The following is a 17,828-nucleotide window of genomic DNA, read 5'->3' on the forward strand; positions in this document are numbered from 1 at the left end:
AGCTGTTACCTAATAAAGATTTCAGAATCTGACTCTTTCTGTATCGGATCGTTATTGATATCACACATGCAGACAAAGATGATAACTGAAGCATATGCTTTAAATAAAATGACACGAGAAAATGAAAAATGGTTTCAAATTTAAAATTAGGGAAGAATGCATGAAAATAACACCAGATGGAGAGAAAGAGAAAGTAAGATGCATCTTACTAATAAAGTGTGATGTGTTAAAGTTACATAGACTATAATCTTAAAGGCTGCCATTGTGTAAAACTCGCTGTGACTTCTGTAATAGTTGTTGTATTGCATAAAAGTGAAAATACGTCATCTGAGTCCTCTGCAGTGAAGAGACCTGATACTACAAAAAGGAGCACAACCTAGTTCTAAGTAGTTTTGAAAACCTAGCAATTGTTTTGCCCCTTTAGATCTTGGGAAGATACGGTAGAATCTGAACTAAAAATATTACCTGTGGAATTAACAGTTTTACATCTCTAGGTTCATATACTTACTTCCCCTAGAGACGTTCTCCTCAGTATTGCAGCTAGTTTCTATAGTTTCATTTCGTTGGACGTAGCAACAAACCCCTGTATCGCCCTTTGAGAACACTCGGGCCTGGAATTGTATAGATGCTTTATTGAAATCCTGTGGTTTAAACAAACCTGTGCACTTTTTGCTCATTATCTATAATATAGTTGTATTTTTCACACGTTTGCTGGTACTTGCTGTGTTGCTTTGATCCTCGTGATGTTAATATCCTGAGCAAAACCTGGTGTATTTTCTTGCCAACCATTTATATTTTTTTGTCCCTCCATTTGTATTATCTCAGTTCGGTCGATTTATTTATTTATTTTTTGTGGGAATCAGTCTGTTCTATCACAAAAACTCGGTGTTCTGTGTCAGGCCCTTAACTGTTGAAAAGCGAGGACCTAGCCTGCTGCCTGACTGCGCTGGGTATCTGCTGACCCCCTGCATCAGGCTGCACACTGCACATCTTGGGCTTTTGGCCCCTGAATCATTTCTCTCTTCAATTTGAATTGATTTACAGGGTTGTCAAGACTGTTCCTTTCTGTAGCATTGCTGCTAGGGATTCTGGAGAGATTTTCTTTATTTTGCAGAATTTTCTAGAAGCGTGGAGTAGGACCTGGCTCAGCAAAGTGCTTCAAGTTCTTAGGGCCTTATCAGGCCGAGGCTTTTTGGTCTGTTTTCAGGATTATTTCTTTTTTTTTAAAGATCCTATTTACCATTCATTCTAAGAACACTCGAGATAATGATTGAATTATGAGCAGAAACGCTGCATAATACTACTAGAAGTCATTAGAGGCCTGCAGCATTTTTGTAAATGATCTAGTTATAATTTTGGAAAGTATTAGGCCTAGATTGATCTAACCAGAGCAAAGACTGGGAGCCTTTTAATCTTAAGAGGGAGAATGAGGACCAGACTGCAAGACTGGTTAATTGTAGAACACACAAAGAGTATCTCGTTTTTTATTTCTCCCAAAGTTGGATGAAAATGGTGTATACTGAAGATCTGCACTGGACTAACGGAATGAGACAAGCTGCTTTCAGAATGAATAAATGCTGAAGTATGGTTCTTGTTCTGTCAGAGTATTTATACAGTGAGTAATTACAGTATAACAGGATATTTGCAGCATTCTCAAGATGCAGTATTATGTTGGTAGTGAAGCAAGATTTTGATTATTCAGATCCTTTAAATGAGGAAGCAAATAGCTTGCTGCATTATACTGAATTACGCGGATGTATTTGTTTAGGTTTTTGTTTAACAGCATAGCAATTGTTAACCTTTGACTAAAAGCGAGTTCTTTGGAACTCATTCAAGGATTTACATTCAGATAATGATTCAGAATTTGAGAGAGTTTCCAAAACAGATCAATACTGAGATCTTGTTTGGTGAGTAACATCAAATCAATGTCATAAAATTCAGCTGTGAGACTTGCAGATTGGCAGCTGGCGCAGAGCTGGAAGAAGGACCAGGGCAGGGGAAGACAGGAGAAGGTGGGAGATGAAGGCAGGCCACCAGGCTGATGGACAGACACTTCAGACTGAAGTACAGACGGCAGTACCACTGTGAGTATTAGCATTTGTGGTGCAGCACGTTAGGATACTCTGTGCGTTACCGCTAGCAGTGTAGTCATTCGTGAAATCCTAATTTTTGCAGCGGTTAGACTCCATTTCAGCAGATCTGCTAGACTTGCATTTTGCAGCCTATGAGGTGTTACAGAGAGCAAGGTCTGAAGCAGGCCTTCAGAGTCAGACCCAAATAATGGGAACTGGAGAAAAGCATTCTGCAGTGATGTGAGGCGTGGGCTGAGAAAGTCTAGAGGCGCTGAAATAGCGGGTCATTGCGTGTCAGCTTTTCTCAGCTGGCCGCCAAAACCAGAATGCTGCTCTGAAGTAGATGCAGTCTTTTTTTTTTTCCTGGAATATGGGAGAATGAACCATGCATTTTTTTTATCGAAAGATCAAAAAAAAAAAAGGTGGGGGGGACAGACTTTTGTCTCTACAGATACAGGGATTTTTATGGTGTCCTTTCCATGAATAATCAGTTAGTTTTGGCACTCGCTCTCTTTGGTGTAGAAGTACAGGAACTCCTGCAGCACTGATGGAAAACGCTATCTTTCCATCAGTGGATTGCCAAAGGTAGTACGGCTTCCATGGCAAAGGTGAACAGAGTCTGATGGTGCTATCACAGACTGGTATAGGACCTGATGGAGCTTCTGTTGCTGGTTTCTGCTAGTGGAACTCCAAAAGACAGAAAACACTTCCGTGCAATTCTAAGCAAACTTTCAAGGAATATTCTTCATTTATCTTTTTTCAAAGATTCTCAGGATAAAGCAGAAATCCTACAATTTACTTCACAGTCATGACAATCACTTAAAGGATTACTTTAGTGTTTTTATCCAGAAGCCTGTTTTCATTCTGCTGTAGTCAGTATGTGATATTTTTTTTTCCTCATACTTCCAATGAAAGCCTTTTGCCATTTTTTTTCCCTTTAGCCTTTTTAACTGAAACAGGTTTTCATTGCTAAATGGAATTTCTGATGCTACTTATATGCCATAGGTGGTAGTTGTATTGGGGTAATAAAAACTGGGATGAGTTGTGGAACGATAACGAGCTATATGTTGCATAGCTATCACTGTTAGAACATGATCTTCTGCTTTGACCAGAGGTTTGTTGTAAGAGGAAACCAATTTCAGTGCCAGGTAGTGTCTGCTACATCAGCTTAGTCATGTAAACAGCTCTGAACTGGAGCATAGAAATTAATGTTCTGCTGTAGGTACCAAGCTTTACCTGAATCAATCTCATGTTCTATTTTGGTACAGATCCAGGTTGCTTAGAGCACCTTGGGATTGCAGAAGAGTATTTTCATACTTAGTCTTTAAATGTCTTATGGGAAGTGTGTGAGGCTGACATCAAGTGTAGTGGCTTATTGAAGACAAAAGGTGGTTGAACTGACATGGGCTTGAAGAAGGCTTTTCCTATTTATTCACGTGACCTGTCTTTAACAGCTCTTGAAAAGTACGTGAGTGGGTCTGTGACGTTGGCAGTCAGTATCTAAAGAAGCCGTTTCCAGGGCCTTGGTTTGTTGCTGTCAATTTGCATTACCTGGTGCCAGTTTCTTGAATTTGGTCAGAACAGAGTGGGAAAAAAAGAGGGAGAACAAAGGGTAGACCAGAGTGGTCATCCCTGTGTATTAAAAAAAAGCGTGTGTTGAAACAGGGGTTGGAATCTGCTCAGTGCTAGGAAGTGAAGTGTGTTCCCACAGAAATGATGCACGCTGGGATGCAGAGAGAGCTTTCAAACTGCATGCATTATCGAGAAATAACCTCTCAGAGCTCTTGGCCGCTAAGGGTAAAGCTTGCACAGCTTGTTTCCAACCACAGTGCTGATATGTTTAGTAGAATTAATATCTGTATTTCAAAAGATGTCTCAAAAATTCTTGGAAGGGGAAGGTGGCTGACAGAAATGTACCCAAAACAGGAATAGAGGAATGTTATTCCTGGTATTGTTCAGGATATTTTTCTTTTCTGTGGAATACTTGAGAGGTAGTTGAATCACTAACAGGAATGACAAGCTAGGAAGTTACGATGGGAGTGCAGTGACCAGACTGGATAACTCAGTCAAAAAGCCAGGCCACTCCCTGATACCACATCAAAGTCAGAGAAGTGCCTGTTAAATCAGCACAGGATATTTTCTGTCTTCATCTCTCAAATATTCGTTCTCAAGCATTGTTTCTATGATTGTTTGGTTAAGAAACCATTGGAGCCAAGTTACTTTTAAGTAGAAAGCACGCTGCTTTTGGCTATTTTTTTTTCCCCAGACACCAAATAACATTTTCAGAAACTGAACATAAGTAAGTAAAGTAAGTAGTAAAATATTTACAGGAGTAGTATTAGGTGTTTAATTCTCATGTACTGTGTTACGTGTTTCCCAAATAGCTTGTCTTTGCATGGGTAGTGACATAAATGTAGTCCAATTTTCAAGAAGAAAAAAAGGAAGGTCAAAAAACAGAAGGTCAAAAATGGATATGAGGAGGTATGGACTAGCTAGATCTCAAATATAATCCACCGCTTCTATAGCCAGACCTTACAACTTGCGAATGCTTCAGGCTGACCTTCCTTCCTCTCGTACTGTAGTGAGATCGCAGATAGCTTGCCCTGGCCTACTGACATCCCATAGTGCTGTCTGTACACTTCCATTGCTCATGGTCACCCAGCTGCTGTGGGTGTAAAGGTGAAAGAAGACAGGCTGCTGTATATTGTGTGCAAGAGAAATTGTTCCTCTGCCTTCTTTCTTCTGGCTGAGGTGCTGGACTCCCTGTTGTTTTCTGCTTCGGTACTGCAGACTCGGTGGTTCCAGAAACAAGACCAGTTGTGATGGTCCATTGCTCTTAGGGAATGGTGAAATGTCATCTCTCTATGGAGAGAGGCTGCGGTCAGAGTGGGAGGGCAGAACGGGTTTTGATGTTATTCGTGGTGTTTTCTTGGTTTAAGAACACAGGGTCAGCATGCCTTTAATATTCTGCGCTTGTATACGTCACTTCTGATGGCAGAAATACACTTTGGAAGTTCTTTTGCCAAGGTTTTCATTCCTTGGACAAGAGCATGGCTGTTAGTGCCTTGAAACTGCCTAGCAGCCTGTAGTTACCAGCAAGATTGATCCCTCCAGGCTCTGGGTGTGGAAGAGCAGTGTAGAATAACTGCACCTGAGCAGGTCACTTCAGACTCTTCGCAGTCTTTAGAAGTTTAGGATGTGATTCCTCACTTTTTATTTTTTTTGACTGACTGGATTTAGTCAATTGAACTGTTTTACCTGGATCTCCATTACCTGCAGTGGGAATTTAGCTGGTTTATGTGAGGGCACCTGTATTGTAGAAGTTAAGTGAGACATATCCCAATCCAGGGTAATACTGTGTGGTTTGGTTACTGTGCTCTTAAGAAATCTACATTTATACTGCTGTGTCGTGCTGTTTTTTTTCTGTGAAAATCTGTAGAATCCAGGGTTGTTTCTCTTCCAAAATTAATATATGCTAAAATTGGCTTTCGCAGTCAGAGTGGAAAATGAATATAACACTTTTCTAACATGGATTCATCTGGGATCTCTCTTGGTTTGCATGAGTTGTGCTGGGACAGAATAAGACCAGTTAGTTTGATAAAGAGATGCTGAATTACAGGGCCGTGTTCCCAAATCACTCCATCTCTGAAAGCACCATCCGCTGTTGAAATAGTAGGGAGGAAAAAAGGTTGAAGTGGGTCACGTTAATAAAGTTCACGTACGTCTAAACCTTCCTGTTAAATCTGTAAAAGCCCTGCTGAAATTGCTAGGTGGGATTTTAGTGCTGGCACCGAGGTGTAAATTTTAGCTGCCTATTGATGCACTCTTAAGTAAGTTACTGGAGTTTCATGTCCAGTGGATGCAGAGAGATGGGTGCCATGGAGAGCTCCAGAAACAAACCCCGTCTGCCTTGGTGCCCTCTAAGTGTGATGCACCAGAAGCAAATAATTCTCTTTATTAACGATGCCTAATTTAGGCAGACTGGATCCTAAACAGCCTGCTACCAGGATTTCCTCCACTCCTTTTTATTTTGCTTTGTGACTGAACTTTCTGGAGAGGAGAAACAGCAGATTTTTCTGTACAAAACCTATCCAATACAAGCAGAACCAATTTGTGTAGGATGTATGCAAAATAAGGTGTTAAGGATTTCAACTGAAGTTTTCAGGGAGAAGCCCCTAACTTATGATACTATCAGTATATGTAGCAGAGGTATAATATGCATGATTTTCAGTACGTTAAGTGTATAAAAATACCAGAAGTGTTGGTTGTTTCTTCCTCTTGCACTCAGTTTTAAATCGGTTTCACTGAATACTTTATTTAAATAAAGCCAGGTTAGGTAGAAGAACACCAGTTATAGTAGATGACAATCATAAAACATTGTTCTTTTGGTTAAAGCCCTTTGTCTCTTTATGTTAAAACATGCTGCAGACTGCTCCTCATGCTTCTTCAGACATCTCTTGAAGCTGGAAAACAAATTGAGAACAAATTTATGCAGCTATTCAGTGCCAAGTGTGATTCCTCCTATCTTCGCAGCAGAATCGATGGAAATTTGCTGGTTTTCTGGTGGGACTTGGGCGAGGGGCGTGCTTTGCTCGGGGAGCCCCTTTGCTGGACAGTGTCCCCCTGGCAGGCGCTGTTAGCTCTCCTTGGTTATCAGCATTGGTTCTTCTCGAGTTATTTTCTGCACCAGTAGATCTCTACTGCCGATTGTTTAATTACTGTGGATTATTTTAGGTATCACACTGATGAAATGGGTGAGCAGAAGGAAACAGAATGGGGTTGTCATGACTACTGTGGCTTTTTTTTTAATTTTTTACTTCCCTTCAAAAAATATTTTTATCTCTAAATTTTTAGGGATAAAATTTGCTTTGATTGTAAATTAATTGTCATACATCTGAATCGTCCAATTTTGCGGGATATTGTGAAGGGTGAGAAGGGAGAGTTCTGTATCTTTTCATGAGGAAAACTGAGTTAGTTCGATACTCACAAAATCCATTTCAAATCAGGTGGCTTTGCATAGAATTTGCCTATGAATTAAAAAATAAGGCTTTTTTCTCTTGAACTAGTATTTTTTTGCGTGATTCTACCTCCTAATAGTGATAACTTCATTGTTTTATTTAAATTAATGTAAATCCTTTTATACGAGTAGATTTTTGTAATACCCATGCCTCAGCTGTGTTTAGAAGTGATTTTTCTGATGGAATTCATTCAGGCCTGCAATTATTGCACAGCAAAGGGAAGACCAAAGCAATTCAAGATCTTTTCAGTCACTCAGGAGGGCAAATCACTTTTTTTATGATGGATTGAGTCAGCACATTGCTCTTAGCCACAAGAACGAGTCTCTTTTTTTCTGGGTACATTCGGAATGGGCCTTGCATTACCCGGACCATCAGCAGGGTGGTGCAGGGGCCTATTGAGGTTGCGGTTCTTGTACCATTGGTGCGTGTTCAGCAGTGATCAAACAACAGGACAGTGAACGGCACAGGTCTGGCTTTTAAATCAGAACAATTTTTTTTCTTAAGTCTCTCCATTTACAATCATTTGTTACTTAAATATGTATGTTTAGGGCACAACTATAAGGCTAGTGCCTGATGAGTTCCTTACTGGGTTTAAGGTTGGTATGTGCCTCTGGTCTCTCCTGCACGCAGAGGAATCTGCAATAACAGCCGTGTCTGCAGCACACTCCTTGATTCCCCAGGAGCTCTAGCTTTTCTTGATGATACAGCCGAATCAGCCCGAGCTGATTTAATTTGCCCTGTTCCTCAGCTTAACAAGCTAGCCCTAGATGAACTTGCCTGTTACATTAAAAGACTGCTACTTTTTCCCCTATGCAGCCCCAAATCTTTCTTAGGAATGTCTCGCAATCAGTGTTGGAACTAAACAGTAGAAAAATGATTTCTCTTCACTGTCCTATGGTTGCAGGTGTCTCCTAATATTTTCTGTACATTTTAATAGAGGTTAATAATTTCTGGTAGCCATTTTCTGCAAGAGTTAAATTTTTATTCTTATTTTGGACTATTAATATACAGAAATAATGTTTTTTCTTGTGAATCCTAGTTACTGTTATTGAACAGTACGAACAGCAGGGTGAGGAGTTGTGTACTGTTGGGTTTTGGTGCTGTACTGGTTTTCCTCCAGTGTAAGCTGCATGCAGTTCATTCTGTTCAGGAGCTTGTCTGAAGTCCCACAACCAAGCCACTTGAAAGAGCAGACGCAGAACAAAGGATGTGAGTTTGTAGAAAGTGTAATAGGACTTTGAAGACTCGTGATGGCTGAGATGTTTGTGTGTTGTGTGGTATCTTCAGTTACAGTCTGTTCTTGTAGTTGTCTTTCAAGGTACATAAAGCCAAACAACTGAAGTGTGGTGATCTGTTATCTCCCAACAATTCTTTCACATCCTGTATATTGGTGTCTGTGCTCTCTATCTGACCGTGCTTCTTCAGTCCACATCCTGCCTTTGCATGTCGGATTTAAATGTGCAATTAAGTGCTGATTAATTCCACTTGCTGAGTGGAGCTGGTCACACAAAGCAGGAGGAGAGAATGTGAAACAACGATGATGCTCTGCTCTGTTCCCTCTCACTCCACTTCTATTTTTCTGACAGACATTGCTTTAAGTTAAATATCTGTGCTTCCATGAATATAACCTTTATTTTAAAATAAATAATAGAGTTTGGCAGAAGTTGGCAACACTAGAAAAACGCTCCTACATGCCCTGAGTGTTTTGTTTTTCCAGGGGTGAGTGTGTGTATGGTAGTGACTGAGAAAGAATAAGTATGTGTGGGCACTGGCAGCTGGCCACACGCTTCATGCTATGCACTGTATCACCTGTTCCTTCTTTCTTCGCCTTGCAGAATGTACAGGTGTAGATACATAAAACATGTTCCTTTCAAAATTGCATTAAATAAGGTCCTCTTAGTCACTCAGCGGTCACAAAATGCTGCCAAGTGCTACACATCCTCTTAATTTGTAGAGTATTTGCGAATGACGAAATACTACACAGTTACTGCGGCAGAGCAGAAGCATCTTCCTCCACCCGTACAATACTGAAGCGTGAAGGAAGATGCGCTGAGCAGAAAGCCAGGATTTCTCCTTTGACCCTCCTACGTACTGCTTCTGCACGTGAGGGTCCTTGCTCCCCGAGGCTGTCTGCTTGTGGCAAGCAAAATTGTCATTCAGTGCGCTCGCAGCTGCGAGTTTTGACGAGGTCGGTAAGCAGTTCTGGCACAGCGGGGCTGCTCCTCCCTCACTGCCGCCTTGGTACCAGGAACAAGCGAGACTTCTGCTGCTTCCCGCGTAACGAGGTACGAATTCCAGATCAAATGTTAGAGCTGCTTGCTTCTACGTGAAGAAATGGGGTTCAACCCCTGGGTCTGTTCCAAAGGGAATCGCATTAAATCCGACTGTTGCTTCCAAGTGTTACACCATGTGGACCTGACACAACCGGGGAGAGAACTGAGACACACACACATTTCAAAGATGTCAGGCAGAAGGAAATATTGGATCAGTTACTCTGACATTTAGGGTGTTGTAGGTCATTATGTGCAACTGTTACTCCCTGTTTTGAGCTCAGGATCTCATGCTTGACTGAAAAGTTAACAGGCATTTGTTTGAAACCTTTTTCAGAATGGCACGCTGTCCGCTTTGAAGTTCCTAAAAAAAAAAACACAAAAAAAAAAAAAAAAAAAAAAAAACAAAAAAACAAAAACGGAGACTTCAGCATCAATTCTAGTAATTTGTTCTATTGGTTAAACACTTTCTGTGCTTTCTTCATTTTCTTTGTGCCTTTCTGCATTTCAAACTCAAATTTATGTCTAGTTGCTAGTTTCCTGTAGTTTCTCAGCAATTTTAAGCTGGCATCAACTGGCAGAGCTGCTGAAAGAAGCAGTCAGCTTCCCGCAGTCGCTTGTTCCTGCTTTGGCGCCAGCTGGCGTGGCCAGAGCGTTGGCCCCTGGTGCTGGCCTGATCTTCCTACAGCTGTACAGGGAACCAGCCTGCAGAACCAGCAACAGCAGTGACAAAATCAGTCTTGGTACGAAGATCTGGTTCAGACACAGCTATGTGAAGGGTGCTGTAGCAAACAAGTAGGTGGAACGGGACAGGAGTGAACAGTCAGGGATGGAAGTGGGCGAGGCTGCCTGTTCTGGTGGTGGCTGTCCCGGTAGCAGATGGTGAAACAGTGGAGTGACTTTCAGCTGTTGGTTCTTGGCCACTCCGTGCTATAAATTCTCATATTGTAATGGTGGCTTGTGTGGTGTCGTCTCTGCATCTGTGACTTGGTCCTCATGGGGTCAGCATCACGACTTCACAACCAGGTGTATGTACGTCAGGGTGCTGACATAAAAACTGTAGTTACTTTACGTAGGAAAAGCAGTTTAGAAGCAAATATTGTTGGAGTATTAATGTTAATTTTGCTGATAAATCTTAGTATCTGTCATGGTAATTGGCAAATGATACTCAAAGACTTTTGACTGTGTTACTGCAAGGTTTGTGTGAAGCAAATGGGTCTTGGTTATTAGCAGGTCGAAAGTGCAGATTCCCAGTATGTGAGAATGGGGGGTGTAGGGCTAGGACAAGGGGGAATGGCTTTAAACTGAAAAAGAGTAGGTTTACAGTAGATATAAGGAAGAAATTCTTCCCTCTGGCGGCGGCTGGGTACTGTCCCAGGCTGCCCAGAGGAGCTGTGGCTGCCCCATCCCTGGCAGTGCCCGAGGCCAGGCTGGATGGGGCTGGGGGCAGCCTGGGCTGGTGGTAGGTGTCCCTGCCATGGCAGGGGCTGGGATGAGATGGGCTTTGAGGGCCCTTCCAGCCCAAACCAGTCTGGGATTCTGTGTGAAGGTACCACATGATACCAATGAAGAGGACATTGAATGGAGCCCTGGGGAGCCCCAACAGTGACTGGCTGTCAGCCAGGCGTAACCCCATTTACTGTAACCCTTTGAGCCTGACCCACCAGCCGGTTGTTCACCCGGCTGGTGCACCTTCGTCCAGAAGGATTCTGTAAGAGACAGTACCGAAAGCTTTGCTCACATCCACAAGGAATACATCAGCTGGCTTCTCTTTGTCAGCTAGTTGGGCAACCTTGTCACAAAAGGAAATGAGGTTAGTTTCATAGGACCATGTCCTCACGGATATGTATTGGTTATGGCCAATGACTGCGTTGTCTGTCAGTTGTTCTTCGATAACTCCCAGAACCATCTTCTCCGTAACTTCATCAAGCATTGAAGTGAGACTGACAGGCCTGTAATTATCAGGGGTCTCTCTTTTCTTTCTTTCTTTTTTTTAACTTTTCTTAAAAGCTGGGACACTTGCCAGCTGCCAGTTCACTGGGTCCTCTTCAGATTCCCAAGATCATTGAAAAATACATACTCAGGGCGCATGTAGCTTTGACGTAAAAAGTCAAAATACATACCAGTTTTCTAGGGTGTCAGATAGCGATGATGTTCTCTCTATATGGAAAAAGTCTTTTTGCAAGTACTGCTGAAAGCACGGACTGATTTTAGCGTTGTCAAAACATGTTTTGTGCTTGCATTGACGTTTACCAGTGACTCTCACTTTTATATAGCACATATTCTATAATGAAAGTTGCTATGTTTTCTTCTCAAAAGATTCCAGCATTGTTTAGGCAACAGTGTTGAATGAATGAAGGAAGCATCTAGTCACTATTTGTTACCTTCTCACTATTCGCTGTGCTGATACCGTATCTCTTCTGGCAGCACAGTTAAACACTTCACTAAAAATTTCTTTCTCTTTTGTGGTGCATTTGGTTTTGGATAATCTGATTGCGTATTATTTCATTGAGTTCATCTTCACAGATTCTCCTAGCAGCCACAGATCGCGTTTCACACGTGGGAACTGATAAACAAAGCTGCAGAGGCTATTTTATCCTTCCGTCTTGCATAGGAACTCAAAACAGCCCGGTTCGTCAGAGCTCTTGCCACCACTTCGGTGGAGTATGAGGAAGCCACTTCACTTGAGATCTGACCGATTGCCAGCGTATGTTCAACTCAAACGTTTCTGAAGTGGTCACGTGAATTGGCATGTCTCAAACGAAGCTCCTCGAAGGGTGCCCAGCCGTGCCTGTCCTGGGGATGTTCTGCTGCTCCTCCTCCTCTTCAGAGCCTCCCTCCTTTGTTACCTGTCCCGTTGCCTTTCATGGGGCTGCTGGCTGGCAGGTGTGCTGTGTGGTCGTGTCCCAGGCCAGGTGTCTTACATTCTAATCAGTCTTTTACACCTATTTTGTGTGTGTATATATATATATATATATATATAACTTTTTTTGGTTGAATCTTTGAGAAACTTTCTGGGGTGAAAAATTTCAGGCCACCTGTGACTTCATGGGGAAATTCCCATATTTCTCATTTAGAACTCTCAGTTAAGGGTTTTATTGAAGGCAGGAGGTGACTTTTTCTTTTCATCTTTGATTTCAGTATTCATTTTGCAGATTTTTATTGGCCTGGTACAGCTGTAAAATGGCAGTGTTGTTATGATCTTTGCTGGAGGTGGTACAGTTTAAAGAAGGCTTTGCAGTCTGATTTAGTTGTTCGTACTTCATTGTAATTTAAGAGAGAGATTCTTTTTTTATTTACCAAATGCTTGTGATTAAACCATAAAAAACACAATAAAGAGGAGATAATTTTCTTCACAACACAAGGTCTTTTATTTCTCCAGAAACCTGTGAAAGTAGGGGATTCTTGCCAGCTATAGAAGTTTTCAGTAGATTGCTCTTATTTTCCCCTTACTATATTTCAAATCGTAATGCATATGACATTATTGACAAGCTTTCTCAAAAATGACATCCGAGTTTGACAGATCTTGCTAAAATACCATTTAACTTGCATCTAGGTGGAAATAAATGATACAAGAATGGATAACCATTAAACAGTGCTGAAATAAACACATCCGTTTTTCTTCTTCAAAGACTCTTAATGATGAATTATGACTGGAACTGTGCTCAAGTACTTGTAGAGTCAGTGGGAGGCTTTAACTTTATTTTTCCAGGAAACCCAGAAGGCTCACTCTCACTACAGTGCCTCTCTCTGCTATTAAATATATCACCTATGATGTATGTATTTCAGAAGCGTTCAAAGCATGCGATTAAAAGGAAGTTTTGTACTCAGTAAAAGCTTTCTGTGTCCACTTCAGATGCTAAAAGTGCAAATATCGAGAAAACATTTGCTTTTGAGTTCACAAGAAATGTCAGTTCATAGGAGTTTTGTATGTAGCGAACGTCTTCATCTAGGAAGTCTTCAACTAGAAAAACTGATTTCCATACCTGGTAAAAGATGGTCAGTAGATTTTCCAAACCCACCACAGGGCTGTGGGTGAGACCATGAACAAAACAAAGAACTGGACATTTAGAAGCGTGGTCCTAGCTTGAATGTACCCTGCTGATGTGAGCTAAACTGGAATTTCCAAAGAGGAAAAAGGGAGTTAACTCAAACCTCGTTGGTTCAGGTTGCGGCAGCCTGACCTTCCCTGGTTCTTTCTGAAAACCCCAAGGCAGGATGTGTCATGAGTTGCATTTGAATTGGAGGTTGCACTCCCCTCTGTCAGGTGGAAGTCCCTGCTAGGTGGAACATTTCCCTTCCCTGAGGGCACCTGAGCACAGCTCTTGGGGCATCTTTTCTGAGGACAGGGTAGAGACTGATGAGAACGGAGCCTGTGTGAGCAAGGGAGGCTGCCGAGAAGATGGAACAGACTCAGCAAGGGCTCAGATTTGGAAAGACGGACTTCTCCTCCAGGGATGCCTAGGGGATTTTGCAAGTTCAGGTCGCTAATGGCTTGCGAACAAGCTTGAAAGCTAGGAAGTTGCTTAAAAGCTTTTTCTTCATCTTGCTTTTACTTGCAGCTGTTCAAGAGTTCTGCGCTTTATGCATCTTTCTAGTAACACCTCGCTCCAGGGCCTGCAGTGCTTTTAGTGTTCTGAGGGTGTTCGACTCTCAAGAGAAGCGCAGGCAGCTCCTCCAAGCACTCGGTGCCTCAGGGGCTTGTCACAGTGTTGTTAGAGACGAGATGCGAATCCGAAGGCAGCTCTGTGCTGAGCGCTTACGCTGGGAGATGAGCAAGGCTGTGTCCCCCAGGGCTCGGTACTGGGGCCGGTCCTCTTTAATATCTTTATCGATGATCTGGATGAGGGCGTCCAGTGCACCCTCAGTAAGTTTGCAGATGACACCAAGCTAAGTGCGTGTGTCGATCTGCTCGAGGGCAGGAAGGCTCTGCAGGAGGATCTGGATAGGCTGGAGCGATGGGCTGAGGTCAACTGTATGAAGTTCAACAAGGCCAAGTGCCGGGTCCTGCACCTGGGGCGCAACAACCCCAAGCAGAGCTACAGGCTGGGAGATGAGTGGCTGGAAAGCTGCCTGGCCGAGAAGGACCTGGGAGTATTGGTTGAGAGTCGGCTGAATATGAGCCAGCAGTGTGCTCAGGTGGCCAAGAAGGCCAACAGCATCCTGGCCTGTATAAGAAGCAGTGTGGCCAGCAGGGCTAGGGAGGTGATTGTGCCCCTGTACTCGGCTCTGGTGAGGCCGCACCTTGAGTGCTGTGTTCAGTTTTGGGCCCCTCGCTACAGGAAGGACATGGACGTGCTCGAGCGAGTCCAGAGAAGGGCGACCAAGCTGGTGAGGGGTCTGGAGAACAAGTCTTACGAGGAGCGGCTGAGGGAGCTGGGCTTGTTCAGCCTGGAGAAGAGGAGGCTCAGGGGCGACCTTATCGCTCTCTACAGTTACCTTAAAGGAGGCTGTAGAGAGGTGGGGGTTGGTCTGTTCTCCCACGTGCCTGGTGACAGGACGAGGGGGAATGGGCGAAAGTTGCGACAGGGGAGTTTTAGGTTGGATGTTAGGAAGTACTTCTTTACCGAAAGGGTTATTAAGCATTGGAACGGGCTGCCCAGGGAGGTGGTGGAGTCACCATCCCTGGAGGTCTTTAAAAGATGTTTAGATGTAGAGCTTAGCGATATGGTTTAGTGGAGTACTTAGTGTTAGGTCGGAGGTTGGACTCGATGATCTTGAGGTCTCTTCCAACCTAGAAATCTGTGTCTGTGTGTCCTCTCAAGAGTGGGACAGGAGGTTCTGTTACTTCCTTTATATATTGGAGAAACAGTAGGATGGAAATACTCCTTCAAGTCTAGGGAGCAGCGGCAGAGAATGTGGAATCTTTCTTCAAAGGGCTGAAGAAAGCCAGCTAGTGGAGCTGCTGATCTGGGTGTCTTCATAGCACCCGAGAGGGAAGGACTTTGTAGAACCTGAAAGAAATCAGAGGCAGGGATTGGGTTCATCTGGTGGCTCCGATACCTTTGTCTGTAGGGAGCAGCAAGACAAACCCGAGAGCACTGGGTGAACAGAGACTGCAGTGGGATTGAGAAGCTTGGGCAGGAGGAATATGGGCAGAGGTAAGCCACTGAACTGTGGAGTTGATCACAGGAAGATTCTGTGTTAAAATAAATACGTACAACATGAGTATATGTTAAAATGGGTTCCAAAATACATAAATAACACAAAAAGCTTTCAAGGCATCTCTTACAGCCTTTGGAAGGATTTGTATGCTGTGGGATGGTGCACCAGCTCCATCAGCTACTACAGGAAAGGACTTTAAAAGTCATCTTACAGAGGCACATCTTGAGAAGGGTTTAAGATTAAATCAAGGTAGAAGAAGCCTTGTGACACAAGTTCGGAGTAACCTCAGTGATACTGCTCTGAGTGTAAGGCAAATGAAAATGGGAGGCATTAGCACCTCTTGAAAACTGGATGCCCCGTTTCTGGGACCATCTCTGTGATGTTCAAGTGGATTAGAAGGACTAAAATGGGGGAATTGGTCATGTACCAGATCCGGATCAGAACAGCAAGAAGTCAGCATTCTTGTTGAGCGTATTGTAGGCTGAAATTCATGTGTCTTCCCTGTGAGGAGCATCCAAATGACCTGATGAGTACAGGGTGAGAAGTGCTTGAGAGTAGTGTCAAGATGCTTGAGGTAAGGAAGAGAATCCACCTTTCCTGGAAAGAAAAGTAGCCCTTTGTGGTAAAGGGGTCACTTCGAGGCTTTGGAGACCGGATCTCTGTTAGAGACACTCTAGGGAAACAGAAAAGAGACGGGTCTCCTATCGCAGTAACAGGACATGCAGGAGGTCTATCTACGCAATATCCATTAATGTGAAGAGGAAGAAAAAGAAAAGATCTCAATATTTCACAGTATTTTGGCGTGCCGTTTCTTCAGAGGGAATCCCTAGAAGATGTGAACCAAACGTGACTGACTGAAGAGGAAAGTTTGGGGAGAGGATGGAGGTACATGGCAAGCACGTCCCGGGCTGGTGGGACAGGAGAGTTGAGAAAACCCATGTTAATCCTAAATTGTGTCCAAAAAATGATTAAAAAGTCTCACTTCTGGAACTGCTATGAACTGCTGAAAAGAAGACAGCAGTTCTTGTAGCCATCGGGAAGGAGGCGACCTGCAGAGGGCTTCTTAAATGTGTTTTGTCCTCGGTGAGGTTGGACAAGGAAGGGAAGCTGGGAGAGAATGGAAGTGGTTTCCCAGTTTAACTTGCAGTCAAGACAGTGAATCAGGAAGCTAAGAAAGAGGGGTGGAGGCAGTACAGTTTGGTTAGCAAGTTAAAAAAGGAGTTTCAAGTGGTTCTGAGACTTACTGTGGCTTCGGAAGTGCCTGCCGGGAGTGCTGTAAGGGAGGACAACAGAAAGGGAAGGGATAGCACAGAACCACTTCGGTTGGTTGGGTTTTGAGGCGGGGCTGGAGCGGGCCTCGTGGTGGGCTCTGCTGGTCAGAAAGGTGCTGAGCAAGGCCTGAGAGCAACCTGAAGGAGAGGACCTGCCGGGAAGGACACAGTGGGTACTGTGCAGGATTGTGCACAGGCCCTTCCGCTTCTGTTACCTCACTTCAGTTTTCTTTGTGAAATAAATACGTACTGCCTCCTTCTTGTTAAAAACTGGGTCTAGTATTAAACATATTATTGTGACTTTTAGGTGTCTTGTTATGGAAAGGTGAAGGCAAATCTGCCTCCATGTCTCTGCCTTAGAGGAGGTCGTGCCAGGGTACTTGTTAATATTGCAAGTCAGAATACGTTCAAGTGAGCCTTGAGGGAGTGCTGTTAGCTTGGATGTATTATTAGAGACAGGCTCTGGGTGCTGGAGTGATCGTTTGCGTGACTGATAGCTTTAGGGAAATTATTTTTAGAAGTCTTGCTATTAATTATTTGTTGTTAACAAATTGAACATGAGAAAACAATGAAACAAAATATTTTTGAATAATCACAATTCAGAACTTTGACCAGCAATAGGAAATGTAATTAGGTTTTGTTTTCTTGTTTTCAAATTTTTGCTTGGTTTGTTTGTGTTTTTAATGGCAAATGTTCAGCTTTTGAACTAATAAGAAATAAGGGAAGGAGAATTTTCTGTGCATTTAAATCCTGTGTGCTCTGCTGGGGTTTTAATTGTGTTTTAAGCAAAGTCGGTTCTGGTTTTAAAGCCTAAATGAAGTTTGAAGCTATTAGCTGTATGATACAATGTACAATGATTCAGCATTCGTGATGAAATCTATTTATAGTTAACTCTATTTTTATTCAAAGAAAAACAATAGCACTGAATTTCAGGCAGTTTGACCAGACGCTGAGGAAAGTCTGTTGGAGCTGAGGAAAATCTCGAGCTGCCTGATCTTGAAAGCTGAGCTAGTGAGCTCCTCCGGCATCAGCATTTCAGTGCTGTCCTCTCTGAGGTGAAACGCTGTGCTGGAAGGCTGCCTGAGTGGTAAA

General features: G+C 43.1%; 1 protein-coding gene across 1 annotated transcript in view; it reads left to right on the forward strand.

The window, feature by feature from the left end:
- The window catches only part of LOC118249468 (uncharacterized), a 118,527-nt gene that overhangs the window by 21,479 nt on the left and 79,220 nt on the right, over nucleotides 1–17,828 (forward strand). The gene's annotated exons all lie outside the window — the stretch shown is intronic.

The sequence above is a fragment of the Cygnus atratus genome, chromosome 1 (genome assembly GCF_013377495.2).
Source record: "Cygnus atratus isolate AKBS03 ecotype Queensland, Australia chromosome 1, CAtr_DNAZoo_HiC_assembly, whole genome shotgun sequence".
NCBI classification, from domain to species: domain Eukaryota; kingdom Metazoa; phylum Chordata; class Aves; order Anseriformes; family Anatidae; genus Cygnus; species Cygnus atratus.